The sequence below is a fragment of the Priapulus caudatus genome, unplaced genomic scaffold (genome assembly GCF_000485595.1).
Source record: "Priapulus caudatus unplaced genomic scaffold, Priapulus_caudatus-5.0.1 Scaffold891, whole genome shotgun sequence".
NCBI lineage: Eukaryota > Metazoa > Priapulida > Priapulimorpha > Priapulimorphida > Priapulidae > Priapulus > Priapulus caudatus.
This window is the reverse complement of record NW_014577952.1, coordinates 113,866-132,023: the sequence shown is the minus strand read 5'-3', so window position 1 is coordinate 132,023 and position 18,158 is coordinate 113,866. Positions and strand designations below refer to the sequence as shown.

Sequence of the window (18,158 nt, the reverse complement as noted above, 5' to 3'; positions counted from 1 at the left end):
ACAAGGGTTTGAAGTAATTTCAGCTATCGTCAATGTAAGCAATGATGTCGTCTAATGGGATTGTTCAGCAAATCGCAGCCGTAGGCCACCAAAATAAGAGATTTTTGTACGTCAAATGCAGAAACTGTAACATTGATAACCCATCTAATATGTAGATAGTAACTAAAAATTCTTCTTCTTAAAGAAAATACAGCCTGTAAGCCATAAAGTGAACGAAGTGGCGGCATTGAACCGCCATTTTTAGCGAAAAATAGCAGCCTTCATACAAGCCTATTTTCGCATGCATCCAGCGCGTTGAAAACTTTTCGCACGCAGTCGGCGTGTTGAAAATTATATTTTTCACAACGCAATAGCGTTGCTATATTGCCATCTTTTCAACGCTGTCGGCGTGTGAAAAGATACGAATCGGGTGCAAATTGTGTGTTTGTGATTGCTCGGGCCACGCGTTAGCTTGCGGGGTTCTTTTCCAATGTGGTGTACGCTGTTCTCTGACAACATCAACATTAAGTTTATTTTGCATAAACTTATCATCATGCTCTGACAGTTTGTGCATCTGACACGTATGTATGGCTTTGTCCAATGTGAGGTAACTTTCTCTTAACAGTATTTTCCGGGCACCGACAGATGTAATTCTTATGACTATTTTGTCTCTAATGATCTGATCGGGCCATAACAAAAATATTGTTTGTTTGCCCTCACCTGACCGACCCGCCAAAAAGGGGCTGACTAAAAAAAAAATTATTGATCTTTCCCAATCTTTTTTTTTACAAATTGTATCACTGTACATTATATAAATCTGTAGGCAATACATTATATGTACCAAGCAAAACAAACATTCAACATAAAAGGTATCTCCACGCAAGCACACCTAAGCATGTAGACACCATGCTGAATTTGTAAAAAGACCCGTCTAAAAAAAAAGCCGGGGTCGAGTGAGAGCAAACAAATATTTTTTTAATTGTGGCCTCACACAGTTGCCCATATTCACAGGTGCTTGCTTTATTGCGCAAATATGCTGCAAAAGCTTGTATAGTTTCACCTTGTTGTTGTACTCGGGAGTTAAATTTAAACCTCTCCAATATCACATTACTTCTCGGGTTACAAATTCTGTCGGGTTATTGTCTGTATTTACCGTTTCAGGGACTCTTGATTCTGCTGATATTACCGCTTCTGGATTCACCGGGTCTGGACGTACGTGCGCTCACCGGCTCGATGATCAAACGTCAATTTATGACAGCATCTGTATTGTGTGCAGCCTTAGTGGCGGTAAGGACGCAGTTCCTGCAGCAACCATGTGACACGGAGGCAGTTGAAGGTTCCAATGTTACGGTACCCTGCACGATTGACTTTAGTTTTAATTCCGTGGAAGAATTTCCTACTTTCCTTTATTGGTATTGTGACGGTTCCTACGTAAGTCCTACTGATGAAGATAAATATTCCTACATTGACGCCAACATGTACGACACAGGAAACTTTGGCTTGCTAATATCTAACTTGAGAGTTGAGAGAGATGACGCAGAGTTTTATTGTGTGTGGCAGCAAGCCGAGGTCGCGCCGGGGAGCGGCCATTTATCTAACAAGGGTCATCTAACTGTGCTTGTGCCACAACAGTCGGTTATCATGTCTCTTATAGACAGCTCTTCATCACCGGATGGAACACTACAGTTCTCCTGTGTATCTGACAGCAGTAACCCAGCAGCTAGCATCACCTGGTTGCTGAATGGTGAAAATATCACTGCCGACTCCAGTCAAACTGAGGAAGCGGGTTCAAGAAACAAGACATTTACAACAAAAAATATCCTGAGTCACAGGTTTTTAACGGAAGACATTGACAAAGAACTTCGTTGTCATATCTTAATTCACCAAAGTTTACCCGAAGAAGTGTTAACGGAGATTTTGTACATGGCAGACACCGTGATCATCGTCAGCAGCAACAACTCCAGTGATGATGACGTCATTATTATCGAGGCAGAAAAGCTGATTCTACGCTGCAATGCTGACGGCTATCCAGAGCCCTTTTACACGTGGTTGCACGACGACCAGGAGAAACAAGCTGCAGGCGACGAGCTGGTGATCGAGTTAGTCAAGTTTAAACACAGAGGATTGTACGCGTGTAAAGCAACTAGTGTGCTTGGAGAATACATGTCGAGTAACAAGTTGAATGTGACCGTGTTAGTGCCAGCAAAGAATGTCACAATGGCGATAGACGGCAATAATGTAGACGGTAATATGACGATACTTGCAGGATCCGTTGAGGTTAGCTGCACTACAGATAAAAGCTTTCCGGGAGGAACAGTAACATGGAAACTTGGTGATACATCTGTAGACGGAGCTAATACTTCACATGCCAGTGAAGTTGATGGAACTTTAACGACGTACAGCAAACTGACGCGTACGTTTACCGCTGATGATCACGACAAAATACTTACCTGTAATGTTAACATCCACGAATCATTCCAGTCACTGTCAGTCGATGTTCGGCTCAATGTTATTTACATTCGAGGAGAAGGAGTCAGCGGTGACAGTCAGGCAGGCGTTATGACTGTCAACCACGGCAGTGCGCTGTGGCTGCTCTGTAACGCAGACGGAAACCCCGAGCCAAGTTATTCATGGCTTCACAACGGAACTGTTATCCCAGCAAAAGTCAACAGCACGTACGAGAGAGGCTCTGTCACCCCTGTCGATGCGGGCGACTACTCATGCGCAGTCTGCAATCTTGCAGGAAACGTCTTCTCTGCCAATACAATGTCTGTGGTTGTTGTCCCTCCACCACAAACATCAAGCATTGGACTTATTGTCGGACTGGCCAGACCTGGCTTATTTCTTGTAATCCTTCTTGTAATCATGTCGGTGGAATCTACCTAAAGAGAAGAGATAAACGTGATCCTGATACTGTGTCTTGATACTGTGTTAAGAGACGGCGCACAAGAAACGTACGAAAACGAGGACTACATCACGGATCAAGAGCCACCAGCTGGTCATAAGCAGGTGTTCGCCACCCAACCAAACAGCAAACATCATGCAGTAGGGCAGTATGACTCCGGTACCAATGATATCTTGATCACACATGCAAGTCGTCACGAACAAGGGAATCCGCGACCAAGTGAAAAAACGAGCCAACGAGCCCGGTCCGACGAACCAGAAAATAATGACGAGGGTGGTTGTCATAGCTCTATCGGTGAACCCAACCCTATTCTACCCCCGACAGCATACTCTTCCCACACTAATTCATTACACGTTAGTTCTAACCGTGTTTTCAACCAATCGCTGACAACAACAATGACTCAACAAACTGACCTGCCGTGTTATGCTGGCATTGGTGGCGTCACCGTAGTTGACGGTCGCCTGGACACCCTCGTATGAGAACCTAGCGCGGGAGCGGACACTGGCTTCTCTCGCGTTGTTTATATTATGCACATAACATCATCTCGTAACATCATGCAGCACAAAAGTTTTATTAATCATGTGTTTGCCAGTGAAATTACTTGAAAAGGTAGCAATGTGTGATTTTAAGTATAAATTTGTCGGTATTGTTGTTTTAGTGGTATCTTATTATCGGCATGAGTAAATCGTTGTTCACAATATATTGAAAAGATATCAAACTTGTTCACTCGTCAAAGAATATGAGATGTGATACACATGAAAATGTTACTTTGTTAAATTTTATATTTAAACAATATTGTTTAATTAAACGGTTATGGGATTATATAATTAATTATGTAATGAAGCTAAAGTTAGTTACGATATAGAGCAACGCCGCAGGACAGGCACGGTTCTTTGGCCACGTCTACGTCAAGGCTAGATTACACAGAGAAGCAACCCCCTTTCTAACTAAGACCGTGTCGCCCAGCTAGAGTCGTAAAGAACATGATTAACGATGATCATTAGTCCAAGCAAGGGACGTAGAACTGCATGGTACAAAGAAACACTCCTTCTAGAGAATGTAGACAGTGGTCAAGATGACCACTGGTCTAGACATCATTAACCTACACTAAAAACTCGTAGCACTACTAAGTCACGTACGAGGCTAATTGCCTTTAAATGTAGAATATAAACCGTACTTCTGGACCCAAACAGCAGTTCAATCCAGGGTACCAGTCTGTGAGTATGTAGTATTAAAGCGCTTGGTCAGCGCTTTGACAGTTCTCGTATATGTGTTATAGTTTAGATCTTACCGTATTCGTGTTATAGCATGCGTCTTAAACGTATGTCTTAAAACTCCTTTTAAGACTAGTAAATGTATTTACGTGTGTAAACTCCTTTTAGAGATCTTGCATTAAATATGTAACTAATAACTTGTCTCTGTAAGTTTTGTGTAAGAATTAAATAGATATATTGTTGTACGTACATTTCGTGTCTGTCTACTTTGTGATTACCTCAGGGTACCTCACAAGGGTGCCCGCGCCAAGCAGGACCTTTGGGTTAGTACGTCACATGGTATATACACTATACATTATACGTCACGGGCCACGATCACACACATCACGCACACGAACACACACGAGAGTACATATATATATAAACGAATCTTTCATTATTACACTGATGCCGTTTCCCACAGCTTGGCAAGGTATAACACGAGTAGACAGATTCATTTTGTTAATAACAGTGTCTAGTATATTTAAGAATATTTGTTGTATTTGTGTACAAACGTGCGTACAGTACAGTACATCAAATACGTTTTTTCTCTAAGGCAGATTTGTTTCTAATAGTAATAGACGTCTTTTTAATTAATTGTCGTTGGTCATCTACGTTCTAATATAGTTCGTTGATATATTGTGTTGCTAATATGACTGTTGTTTTTATGTATACTCGGTATGTCGGTATACAATCCGAGATCTATGTCGGTATACACTCTACATTCGTCGCGTGTGAGCGCGGAGACGAAGCACGAGGCGAGAGTGTCGCTGCCGTAAGAAATGAACATGAAACCGTAAGTGCACGTTTACGCCTGTGATTGCTGATTAGTGGATCTGCGCATGATCTGTTGGTTATTATATATACACCCTTTATCACGAATATACCCTAGTGCTATTAACGTTATTTTACCTTTTTGTCAGACGATGAAACTGATATTTCATTTTTTTCTCGACAGTGTTTATGTAACAGCTTGTAAACGAGAGACAAGGTTAGTTTTTTTTTGGTTTTTTCAGTTGTCGTAATGAAACTGGGGAAAACAATAGTTTTAATCCGTATGTTTTATGATCTACTTTCTCCACCCGCCCGCCCCACTATCATCATCGCCCGCCTTGTGAGTTTCTCAACTGCGTTGTACAATGCCATTTCATACATACATACGTACAGTGGTACCACAGTGTCATTATATTGCACAGCCATGACAGAGAGTCAGGAAGTAAGAGAGAGAATCGCTGAGAAAATTCGTCCACAAAGATTTACGAAAGTGAAGGTGAGACGAAAGTCATTAACGGTTAACGAGGTCAGAGAGCCGTCGTGTAGCCCCAGGATTGTACTATCAATCGCGCAGCGAAATTTCACACCATTCACTAACAACGGTTTGAGGGCACCTATGTGGCTATATTTTTTCGTATATACAGGGTTTGAGACAAGGTCAACCAGGTTGAAGAACAAATAATAACATGCCACTCACATTTACAGTGCTCATGTCACTGCGATTTGTACCCCCCTAGGGCCCGAAAAACAACCACCCACCCACCGTCTACCTGTTTAAATTCATTATGCAACGTACATTTATGCACGCATATTCGGTTATGACGATACTTGAGAGCCGCCTAGAGTCCTAGACGACTCCCTCTGATTAACTACAGGTTAGATAAACGGGACGTCATTTGCGTTGATCAGCAATTAGTGCCTTGGTAGGAGTGATCACCTACTAAGCTGTTGAAGCCCTGCAACGAACGCAAAACACTAATCCAACAGTGAGAGATCATAGCACTTCGTTATTGTTATTATTATTCTTTTCTTGTTTTTCAATTTTTTTTCCCCAGCCATACGACAGTACTACAGCGAGAGTTCTAGATAGCACACGCAGAGATATTATATCAGGGATTTAACTGATTATGCTTTAACCACTCGCCCCACCCCCATATATCCGATTGTGTGATATTCGAGCAAATCATGTTGTATGATCAGGCGCAGATTCTAACTGATTTAGTATTTTCAGGTATAGAGGTGCACTAGTGTCAGTAAACGGCACGTATTTCTGTTTGTTGGTGACCACCTACTACTTTCAGTTTTTTTGACCACATAATATATGTTTAAATTTTTATGATTTCACTTCTGTGTACTTTTAGAGCATATTACAGTTTATGTATTGAGTACGATGTTACACGTTTATCGCATGCTTACCTTTTTGATTTCATTGCAATTTCGTTTTATCTATGTTGTTTTTCAATCTATATTTCTTTAGATTATATTTTCTTTTTGCAATTACGTAATTACGGGATTTTTTTTTCATACATGTATAACTTGTTGGAAGGCGTTCTTATAACACCTTCGACTTTGTTTATTTCGTTCGGTTTTTGATTATGATATTCACGACCAGTGAATAATCCTATGTTTATCAGTTTTAACAGCATTTCTGTCTCATCACTACTTATATGCTAACACCGTGGATACAAACTACAACAAGGCGACCATACCCAAACGATTCTAAACCTGGAAAACACCGTGATCAACGTGCGGTTGAGTATTATCCTGCATGAAGACTTGCATTGTGCGTTGCATTATAACGTTCACGATGTCTAATCCTTCTCTACTCTTCTACCAAGTCATTACCACACCAGATATTCTACACTGCCGATCAGCTGAACCAAACGACAACGACACCACCACCACGGACACCAGCACTAACAACGGACACCACCACTACCACGGACACTACAACCACCACGAACGCCACGCACCACGGGCAGCAGATCCGACACTTCGAGACTGCCGATCGCCGCCGTCGCCTAGCAACCAGGTTCAACACTCCAGGAAGACCAGTTCTCGCTGTCACCCCGATGCCATGTTCGCTCACGCTTACACCTCCACCCCCACCGACATCCACCCTCCCCCCCGCCTACTTCCTCAGATGGATCCCATCGGACACTCACATTCCCACTCCCGAATATATTCCCCCCTACCCCTACACGCAACCCCAAGAGCGACCCCCAACCTGCTACTTCGACTTCGGACGTCTTACTACGACTACATGGAGTCCTGCCATCGACGCAGATACGACGCCTTGATGTTCTGGAGCGAGAAACTCAAACGAAACATCGTCCGAGCGCAGTCCTAACCACCCAGCACCAGATAGTTGAGACCAGACCACTAACACGGAGAAGCCACACGGAGAAGCCCCACGGAGAAGCCACGCAAATGAACCGACGGAGCCACGGAGATACTCCCACGGACAATTAAAGACGACAGATTAATTAAGGAATAGTTAAGTTTTTGGAAGAGGGGATTAACACACTATTTTTTCAAAAGAAAAGGGCATAACATGAATAAAAAACGTACAATATAACCTTAAAGTTCTTCGCTATAGAATATAGCTCATAAACTTTTTCATAAAGAGGGGAGCAGTGTAATGAAGCTAAAGTCAGTTACGATATAGAGCAACGCCGCAGGGCAGGCACGGTTCTTTGGCCACGTCTACGTCAAGGCTAGATTACACAGATAAGCAAACCCTTTCTAACTCAAGACCGTGTCGCCCAGCTGGAATCGTAAAGAACATGATTACACGATTACATCACTTAGTCCAAGCAAAGCGGCCGTAGAACCTGCCATGGCATACAAAGAAACAAGCCCTTGCTAGAGAATGTAGACAGCTGGTCAACGATGACCACTGCGTCTAGACATGCATTAACCTACACTAAAAACTCGTTAGACTACTAAGTCACGTACACGAGGCTAATTTGCCTTTAAATGTAGAATATAAACCGTACTTCTGGACCCAAACAGCAGTTCAATCCAGGGGTACCAGTCTGTGAGTATGTTAGTATTAAAGCCGCCCTGGTCAGCGCTCTTGACGTTCTCGGATATTTGTTATAGTTATGGTCTTACCGTTATATCGTGTTATATAGTATGCGTCATTAAACGTATGTCTTCCAAACTTCCTTTTAGACTAGTAAATGCTATTGCGCATGTGTAAACTCCTTTAGAGATCTTGCATTAATATGTAACTAATAACTTGTCTCTGTAAGTTTATGTGTAAGAATTAAATGATCGATATTGCTTGTACGTACATTTCGGTCTGTCTACTTTGTGATTACCTCAGGGGTACCTCACAAGGGCCCGCCGCCAAGCCAGGACCTTGGGTTAGAACCTCGCATGCTACTTAACATATCGATTATACACACGGGCCACGATCACACACATCCACACACACGAACACACACGCAGACATGATATATATATATGAACGAATCCTTCATTATTACAATTTAAATATTAGAACTTGTAGATTGGTATCCGTGCGTATAACGATTTCTTTCTCAGCTCGGATCTCGCGCAAAAGCACATTTATAACACAGACGAAGACAGCAGAATATCACAGCCACCTGTACCACAAACAACCAAAGCTACCATATGTTTCTGAAAAAACCCGCTGAACTCGTTTACCGAACAGACCTGAAGACTCGCTCCTTATATATTATTATATATTATATAATATAAGATTTGATATTATATAATCATGAAACAAAATTATTATATCAAAAACTATATATATGTATATATATATATATATATATATATATATATATATATATATATATATATATATATAATTATAATTTCTACCTGAAGTACTGCATGAACAGGTCGTCGTCCTTCTCCATCCGATCGACGAGGTCGTCCCAGTCGCACGGCCGCAGCGACGCACGTAACAATAGCAGGCAGGCAAGTATGACGTTTGAACATTGCCAGTTATGGTACTTTTCCAAACGTTATACATGTCTGCCGTAGTCATGCATTGGTTAGGATTTTTGTGTGAAATAAATATTTATATGTAATTTAAGTAAATAAAGAAATAATATTATTTGTTCTTGTCATAAATTTGAGTTATTTATTGTGTTTCTGTGTAATATCTGCCAATTGCTGGTCCCTATAACCTCATAATATTGGATTTGCCAATTCTAAACTACTAAAACCCAGTCCCTGCCATTTAAAACTATGGTTCTCTTCATATTAGAATATGCTTCATCAGGATTATGCATCTATACACTTCAGAACCGTTCTAAATTAGATGCCATTCAGTATAAAGCTCCGAGGTGGGTTTACAAAAAATATCATGATGGTTCTGAGGTTGTTTTAACTCAACCTAATTGGCCTCCTCTCCGTGTCTGCTTTCTCCATGCTAAACTTATAACCTTTCATTTAAGTATCAAATTATTTAATTATTTAGTATTCAAATTTATCATGGTCGTGTGAAGATTGGCATTCGGTTATCTGAGCGTTATCATTGCTTTCGACATGTGCCATCTTCAAAGGATCCCTTTAAGTTTAGCTTCTTCATTTCTGTCATTCCATATTGGAATTCTCTTCCTTCCTCTTTGGTTTAATAATTGCAAATTTAAAGTTTTTTCTACTGCGATCTTCAGTGACAGTGTTGATCTGTATATTTGATCAATGTTGTCTCTCTGTCTTTGATATTGGACTTTGACGACTAATCTTTATGAGGTTATGACGTTAACGAAAAAGTAGTGTGAAAATTCAGTGATTTATATACTGACACTTTGCTAAAACCTGAGAACAATATATACATGTATATATTGTTCTCAGGTTAAACCAAAACAAAAAAAGACTGAAGTGTCCAGCTAACTGTAATAGCGCCACCTACCGATTGAAAAATTTTCGCCAATCAATCTCTTATATGACCAAACTAGCCTGGTACCCGGCGTTGCTCGGGGAAAACGCTTAGGAACAACTTTTAATAGCAAATTCAGCCACATATACTTACTTAATTTTAAAATATTTTTACCCCCTCCCCTCACCCATACGATCCCCATCAAAAAGAAAAGAGAAGTGTACTGGATTCACATTCTAAACACTATCCAGCCACACGGACTCAATCTACGGGTAGAGATTCCGGGATGGATAGAAGACAGTAATCACCCACCCACCAGCATGGTATACACGCAAGGCTAATTCTCAGCCGACACTCTAGGGTAGCGGGTGGCTCGATTTATATTTTTATAACTTGTTTTACTTAATTCCAATGATAGATTCGTAACAGAGAAACAAACTATATTATTCTGACACAAACAGTTCGAACAATTTTCTGATTCTGTTTAGTCAAAGCTTCTGGATATACAACATTGTTATGAAATTGCGCGAAGTTATTAGGAATATGCCCCTCTGGCTTTGCAAGCCTCGCCTCGCCCTTTAAATACACAATTGGTGACATCTGTCACGTGTCTCTCTTATTATTGGGATTCGCTTTACATCAAAAGAATACATGAAAACTAAACTAAACTAAATACATAGGTCAATAAACTAAACCCGTTAATATAGCACGGTATCAGTTCAGGGTCACTTTCATCGTAAAATAATGAGCAGATTTAAAAAAAGTTAATATTTCTCTAAACGTATGGATATCACCTCTTTTTAATCAAATTAGTTGGTCAATTTGGCAGAGTTCTGCATCAGTGAAGTCACCATAGATAACATTATCAAAAAGATGAATAGCACCTGATTTTAACAAACCTAATTCTTTATACCATGTTATACATTATATCCGAATGTATACACAGACAAATTACAATTTTAAAAATACAAATGAACGAAAATGAACCCCTAAAAGTGTGTGTTGCGCTGCGCTGCCTTTGAGACTCAACTGACAACTGAGTGCATAATAATTTTTTTATATAAATTTGGCATAGTTTAACCTGGTATTAACAAAGTTTTGGCTTTTGTCCATTAAATGGCTACATTAGTGGGAATTCGGCTATTCTACTTTTGTGACATCACCCCACTGCTAAAATTATCGCCCGTATTAAGGCCTATTTATCGTCATTATACCTACAAATATGGGTAGATTTAACAAATATGGATTAGCCTATATTGGTGTCCGACACACGGGATATACACTAAGATTGGTGGCGTGGGCTGGATGCTCAGAAGATTACCGCGTCTGAAAATCGACCTCTCCTCTCTTATAATATAAATAGTGGACGTGATATAATTAGGAGTGGATAATAGAGTATTATCCACTCCTGATATAATTAGGCCCATGCAAAGCTGGTAATAGGCCCAGCCCAGATGGGAAATGTAGGCCCCATTTCAAACTGCTCATTATGTTTCTTTGAATTCAGTGCTGAAGACATATAATTTATGTATGGGTATATACATAATATGGATTTATGTATGGGTATATACATTTACACGCAGTGTATATGATGTACTTACAACAGGCCCGTCACAAACTTTTCAAAAATCGTTCCAAACTTTTCAAAAAGGGGGTGGCATGACAGGAGTACTTAAGATTTTCTGTGAAATAATGTGCGCCAAGCGCACATCACGAGTCCCTCACGACCAGGGTTGGGCCCTGAAAGCTCTTCTAAGGGGTTTTAGATGCTCTCTGGTGCAATCTGAGCCTTGTTTTGGACCATTTTTGTACACAATTTATGACCAATATTTTAGAAATATTAATATTTTGTGCTAAAGGATCCTTATTGACTCTCTTTACAATATCAATATTCATTACCAAAGGGACCCCCTTTGCCTCTACCAGGGGGAGTAGGCCCCCTCAAAATCGTACGCCCATGCCAACTGGCCCAACTGGCCGCCTCTGCTCTGGCCTGGATATAATTACTGTTATTTCGCTGTAGTGGAATTGGGTTTTAGACACTAAACCCGAAAAAATATACTGTATACACTGTAGCACTGGAGCAGACGCTTATGACTAAAGCAGCAAATAAATTCTGCCACAAAGCTGTGTATATATGTGTGTAAAAGTGCGTGTGTGTATGAAGCTCTTTCTGTGTATATCTGTGTGCGAGTATATGATCTAGATTAGGAAATAAATTTTTGTGGTGCTATATGTTTTTTAATTAGTAACTTGATTGCTTCCATTTGATTGCATAGAATTGTATACGTTTTTGGATGCATAGATGATGTCATGAAATCAGAAAGCTTAGGAAAGCATATTGAATTTTATAAAATACGTTCAGAGAACATCGTTACCATATCTCTTAATGGATATCGAATATTTAAGTCAATACTATTACTACCCCTCCCCCCTTCCAATTGCCCATTTGATGGCGATCATGTTATAGAAACGGTAGCTAAGCAGCAACTAAATGCTATTTAATTACTAAATTTATCACTATTTTATCTTGCCGGTAGGTGGCGTAAGTAATCTGAGAAATTGCCGTTTCATTTCTGAGGCAAAACCATTGATATCATATACATCTATACTATAAAAGGGAACAGGCCATTTGTTGTTACCTATGTTCTCTTAATCTGCTCGCATGATTTCAAATTGCTTGACTGTAAACGATGCATTACTACTCATAGAGTGGTATAGGCGCACTTTTGCAACGATCAAAACACGATAAAGTTCAATTTGAAGCAGTTTCATTTAACACTGGTCTACCGATATCAGACCGGTATATCGATCGACGTCACTACCATTGTAGTACGTGTTGCAACTATATGCAGGTACGCACGCGCGCACGTGTACATCTAAACGCACGCACGCACGCATGCACGCAGGTGTACGTGCACACGCACGCACGCACGCACGTATATGTGCATACGCACGCTCGCACGTTTACATACACATTCATGCACGCAGGTGTACGTGCACACGCACGCACGCACGGACGCATGTGTACGTGAACACGCACGCACGCTTTCACACACGCACGCAGCCACGCACGTGTACGTTCACACGCACGCACGCACGCGCGCACGTGTACATGCACACGCACTCACGCACGTGTAAGTGCACACGCACGCACGCACGCACGCACGCACGAACGCACGTATACGTGCACACGCACACACGCACGCACGCACGCAGGTGTACGAGCACACGCACGCACGCACGGACGCACGTCTACGTGCACATGCATGCACGCACGCGTACCTGTACACACAGGCACGTACGCAGCAACGCACTCATGCACACACGTGTACCTGCACACGCACACACGCACAGACACACCCTATCGGGTGTTGTCGTGTAGACGCTACATAATCGCTAACTCGAGTTAACGCTTAACTCGAGTTAGCTTTCATCTGCAGCTTCCGTCACGACAGCCCCATCTTCGTGCTCGTCGGTAGCCTAGCAACCTCCAACCTGCTCGCCAGCACCCCCTGGTTGATAACCCTGCGCCTCGTGCGGGTGAGAAGAAATCTGGGAATCCTCGATGACGTCGACATCGTCATGATGCATCTGTCGAAAGCGTCGAGCTTCTGGCTCCTTTCCGTCTTCGCTACGAGTCTGTGCGCGATAGCGATAGACCGCCACCTGGCGGTGCTGAATCCGATACGCCATCGTCGGTGTACGTGACGGTGGCGAGAATGCGTGCGATCGTCGCCTCGCAGTGGGCGGGCGACGAGTCTGTGCGTGATAGCGATAGAACGCCACCTGGCGGTGATGAACCCGGTACGCCATCGTCGGCACATGACGGTGGCGAGAATGCGTGCGATCGTCGCCTCGTACTGGGCGTGCGATCAGTCTGTGCGTGAGCGGGCTTTTCTGCTGCTAAACTTCACGAGGCCGCCTCGCTACGACGTATTCGTCCACTGCTGGGTCGTCACCAACGCGGCGGCACTTAATTGCGTTAATCGTAGCGATGTGTGCCGTCTACGCAACGCTGTACTCCCGTTACCACACGTAGTCGTCACGTACCGGCGCGAGTCCGCGACAGTCACACTAGCTAGCGCCGCTCAGCGGCCGCCGGACCACAGACGAGGTGGATTTTTGCACGAGGGAGAAATACATTTTACATATTTGCTTATTTATCATATGTCATGTGGTATTTTCAATAATACTGAATAGACGAACTCGAAGAGCACGGACGTCACGTCTGAAAGGTCGTTGGTTCGAATCCCAACTGTTTAGTTTTTGTTTTGTTTTGTTTTTCTGTTTAGGGTTAGGGTTAGGGTTCACAATGCGTATACATGTCACTGATCTCTACTATACGAACCCTAGTTAGTATAGTAGAGATCAGTGATACATGTGTACACATGGTATTATGGACCCGAGCGATCCCGAAGTTGCGCCCTACTACCGTTCCGCTATTTCCGGAAAAATGTGTATTTCTCCCCGCCGGCATGACGTAACGGGAGCAAAGATACACCGATCAAACCCATAATAAGCGCTGACTATTCTTTCATTCGTCTGGTATTACATCCTGAATTTTTGTGATCATGCAAGCACATGCGTTAAAACTAAACAATAAACAAAATTGGTTAGCATTTTGTTGAGTGAGCATTTGACGAGTGAGCAATAATGCGCGAGTAGCCTATCGCACTGAATCGCATACACAATAATTGCTGCCTATGACATTGAGTTAGCCGAGTCATAGATATAATATACAAATACAATGTGTTTGTATATTATATCTATGGCTGAGTCAATACAAGTCGGGCGCAATATACCATTTATACATGTCGCAGCCGTACATTATGCATACTTAATGTGTCTATATCAGTGAAACCACAGAAAATGACTGTACATGTCGCTGTGAAATTTATAGTTGGGGTATCGTTTGTGTTTAAGTGTATGTATTTTTGACACAGGGCCACGCTAGGCGGCAACAGAAGTTGTAGGAAGAATAACAACAATAAGAGAAACAGTAGGAGTATAACAATAAGAGCAATAACAATCGCGCAGCAGCAAAAACAGCAACTCACTATATACATCAAATGGTTATATTGCGTTTAATTAAATGGGGCGTGTAACACTTCTGCTAGAAGAGCTACAGAAATGCGCTATACGGAGAGTCAAGTGAATACATGTGAACAGAAAAGGTGAGTTACCGTCACTAACGGTGAGGCAGGCGTCTATGATCCCCCAGGGTACTGCCGGACGAACGACCAGGACTCTCTACGACTGTTTACACGTCTGTGACACGTTCGTACGAACTCTCGCCCCTTTACGCCAACGTAGAACTAGTCTAGAAACGTAGAACGTAGAAACGTAAGAGAAGGGAACTTGTGGCTATGCCGGAACCGTACCCTGCATGGTATATCTAATATACGGACAGTACCTCGGCCTATCACTAAACGAGTCTAGCGGAGTGGCTACGCCTACTCCCTAACCCTAAACTCTTAACCTTAACCCTAACCCTAACCTAATCCTAACCCTAAACGGGCCCTAAACCATATCAATAGTGACCGAGGGTCCGTTCCGGTAATACCGTTGGGGGACATAGACCCTAAGAGCGTCACTAACACGACGAACAGGGAATTCAAGCGGACTCTAGGCACATATCCGCCTGCAATCACTAGCATTCACTGGAATGCTTAAACTAACTTAAACCTATGCTTATTGTCATGGCCGGTCATATTCTTTAACGGTGATCCCTTCTACAAGAGAGCCAGTAGCAGTTATAAAAGATTCCCGCAGCTATTATGGCGATTAGCTCCTTACCTTTTTCAGAAAATACTAGCTTAGTCTCACGGTTCCTAACAATCAGAGGCATTCACTTCGCGCTCCTGTTCTTCCTGCGTTATAGTATTAATAAAATACGACTAAAACAATTTTATATGACAAATTTTACTTATCTTCAAATTTTGAAACTTTCACCGGGCGGCCCTCTGGCGGGTAACGTATTGTGTTCTTACCACCCACGGGCTACACGCTATTGCTAATAGTACATACTTTCATCTGAGTTCATGAGGATTGAATGGGAAGATGTGCTTAATAAATTGGGAATTCGTCATTTTATACCTTGAATACTACGATTTACTCGCGTAACTAACCATTTGAGCTCAATAGTACTACGTATTCGCTAGCTTTGTGCGAAATCGTTTCCTCGTTATACACCCGCATGGGATACGATAATATACGTACGACCACGATTCTCATATCTGTTTGCAGCCAAATCGATAATAACCGCCTAACTTGAAACGTATTAAGGCATGTACTAAAACCTCGACTATTGCGCCAAACTCTATTAGCGTCTCTTGCGTGCTATGCCGCGTGTGTGTGGACCTCAGGTTCGGGTGTAATGTGGGCCATTTGTGTGGTTATAGTAAAACAGATAGTCGGCGGGGGATGATTGATGAGTGGGCCTTAGTTCGATTCTTCTTGTGTTGTGACTGTTGGAGGTGCATGGGACTTAGAGGGCGAACATTCACACAGATTTTTCTGATATAGGTCAAGATTAGTCTCGGTGGCACAGTGTTTGGTAGTGTCCAATATCTAGATGAGCCAAGTTTCGAACCGATGGGTCAGCCAAGACGATCTTGTTGATGATTTAGGGTGGCTGTATTGTTTCAGTTAAGATATATGGTATTAGTTGCAACTCCAGATTATTAGGTCCAGGGTATAATATCCGAATTGGGAAATAGTGTGTCGTTGCTTCGTAAGTATGTATATGTAGTGTCAGGAAAATTTAGCTGTATACCTTGATCTAGAGGAAATACACTGAGTTTTCTGCAGCGTGTAGATGGCCCGAATGTATGTGACGTTTGAGTCATTTGGTTGAGTTTAGAGTAGTATATATACTACAGTAGTAAGAGTAATTAGGTTTATCAAGGTAGTAAATGAAGATATTCGATTGTTTATTTGAGTAAATTGTCTATTGATCTATTATGATGTATATTTTTTTCATGAAGAAAGTTTGACTTTTATTCATGTGGTTTGTGATTTTATTTTGGGGTAAAATATGTTTAGATGGAAATCAAAGAATTTTCGCAGGTGTAATATAAAATGTTATGTATTAAATATATTTATTTTTAATATATTTATAAGTTATAGAGGTATTGAAGTTCTTATCGTGATGTTGAATTTGTTTGTTTTAGTATTTTTAATCTTGTAAAACATGAATGGAATGAATAGTTGGAAATAAACCTAAAAATATAATTAGTAGGATAAGGTATGTGTTAGCCTGCTGTATTGATAGGTAAATACTTTAACCTATTTTGTTTTAGTTAAGTATTGATTAACAAAATGGACGTTTTAGTAACTGTTTGTGGAATTAGATTTACAGACAATCATAGTGATCAGGTTATAAGACAAAATTATAAATGTAAAGATATCGGTACGTTTTTATTTTGCGTGGCTTAACAATTTAAATTTTTGAATATGGTATCAATAATTAAATTTGGTGTTATAATGTTAATTTCTGTTGTGTGGCTTGTGTTTTTTTATCATACTATTCTAATTTTTCTTTTTATATCTATTACTTTTATATATTCTTATTTGGAAATTGATTGAAGTGTGAAGTGTGTAATTATATAGTTTATATGAGGTTTACTATATCAATGGTTTATTAACTTTTGTAATCGGTGTCGTGTATAATGGGCTTTAGCAAGAAAATATGTGTAAGTAAAAAGATCTTGATCGATCAATATTTGATTTACAAGGCGTCGCTAGGACGTGACATACTAACCAGAGGATGTAGTTGGTGCAGATAGAAAATTCTTTTACAACAATAATTATGGTTTTTTATAAGAAGTATAAGTGATTGTGACATATTCATGTTTGCATTTTTTTGTCTTGTCACAATATTAAAGATATGGCTATGAATAATTAATACAACCAAAAAAATATTGCCCCACCGTGAGTAAGGTTTTCACCAACATGACCATTGAGGTTTGCATTTTTACTGTCTCGCAATCTCTTTCTCACCAATAAAAATTTAAAAGTATGTACCGAGAGTGACGTATAGAGTATTATTACTATAATTATGGATACTATGATTATTTATTTATTGTGTATTTAATAATATTATAATAAGGTATGATGTGAAATTTGTATATGTGAACATATTTTTTCAAATATTGTTTGTATGAGTCTGTTGGGCGAGTCGGGGTTGGCAAGGATGCAGTAGGAAAGGATATATGGGACAAGCAGATGGTTTGGGTTGGAGGTAAGGTATTAATTTTTTTGGTGGAATGTTATTTGAACATAATGTTGCGCAGGAAACTGACTTTCGCATTCTTTGATGAATTTGTAAATTTAGTGTGAGTTGCAGGGGGTTTTTTGTTAATATGTCTATAATGAGGTATTA

General features: G+C 40.9%; 1 long non-coding RNA gene across 1 annotated transcript; it reads right to left on the bottom strand.

Annotated features, from left to right (window-relative positions):
- Window positions 1–5,143: 5,143 nt before the first annotated feature.
- Window positions 5,144–7,647, bottom strand: LOC106814255. Its single transcript, XR_001394585.1, has 2 exons — window positions 7,292–7,647; window positions 5,144–7,257 (listed from the first exon to the last, which is right to left on the bottom strand). It is a non-coding gene; the product is annotated as an uncharacterized LOC106814255 (long non-coding RNA).
- Window positions 7,648–18,158: the final 10,511 nt, after the last annotated feature.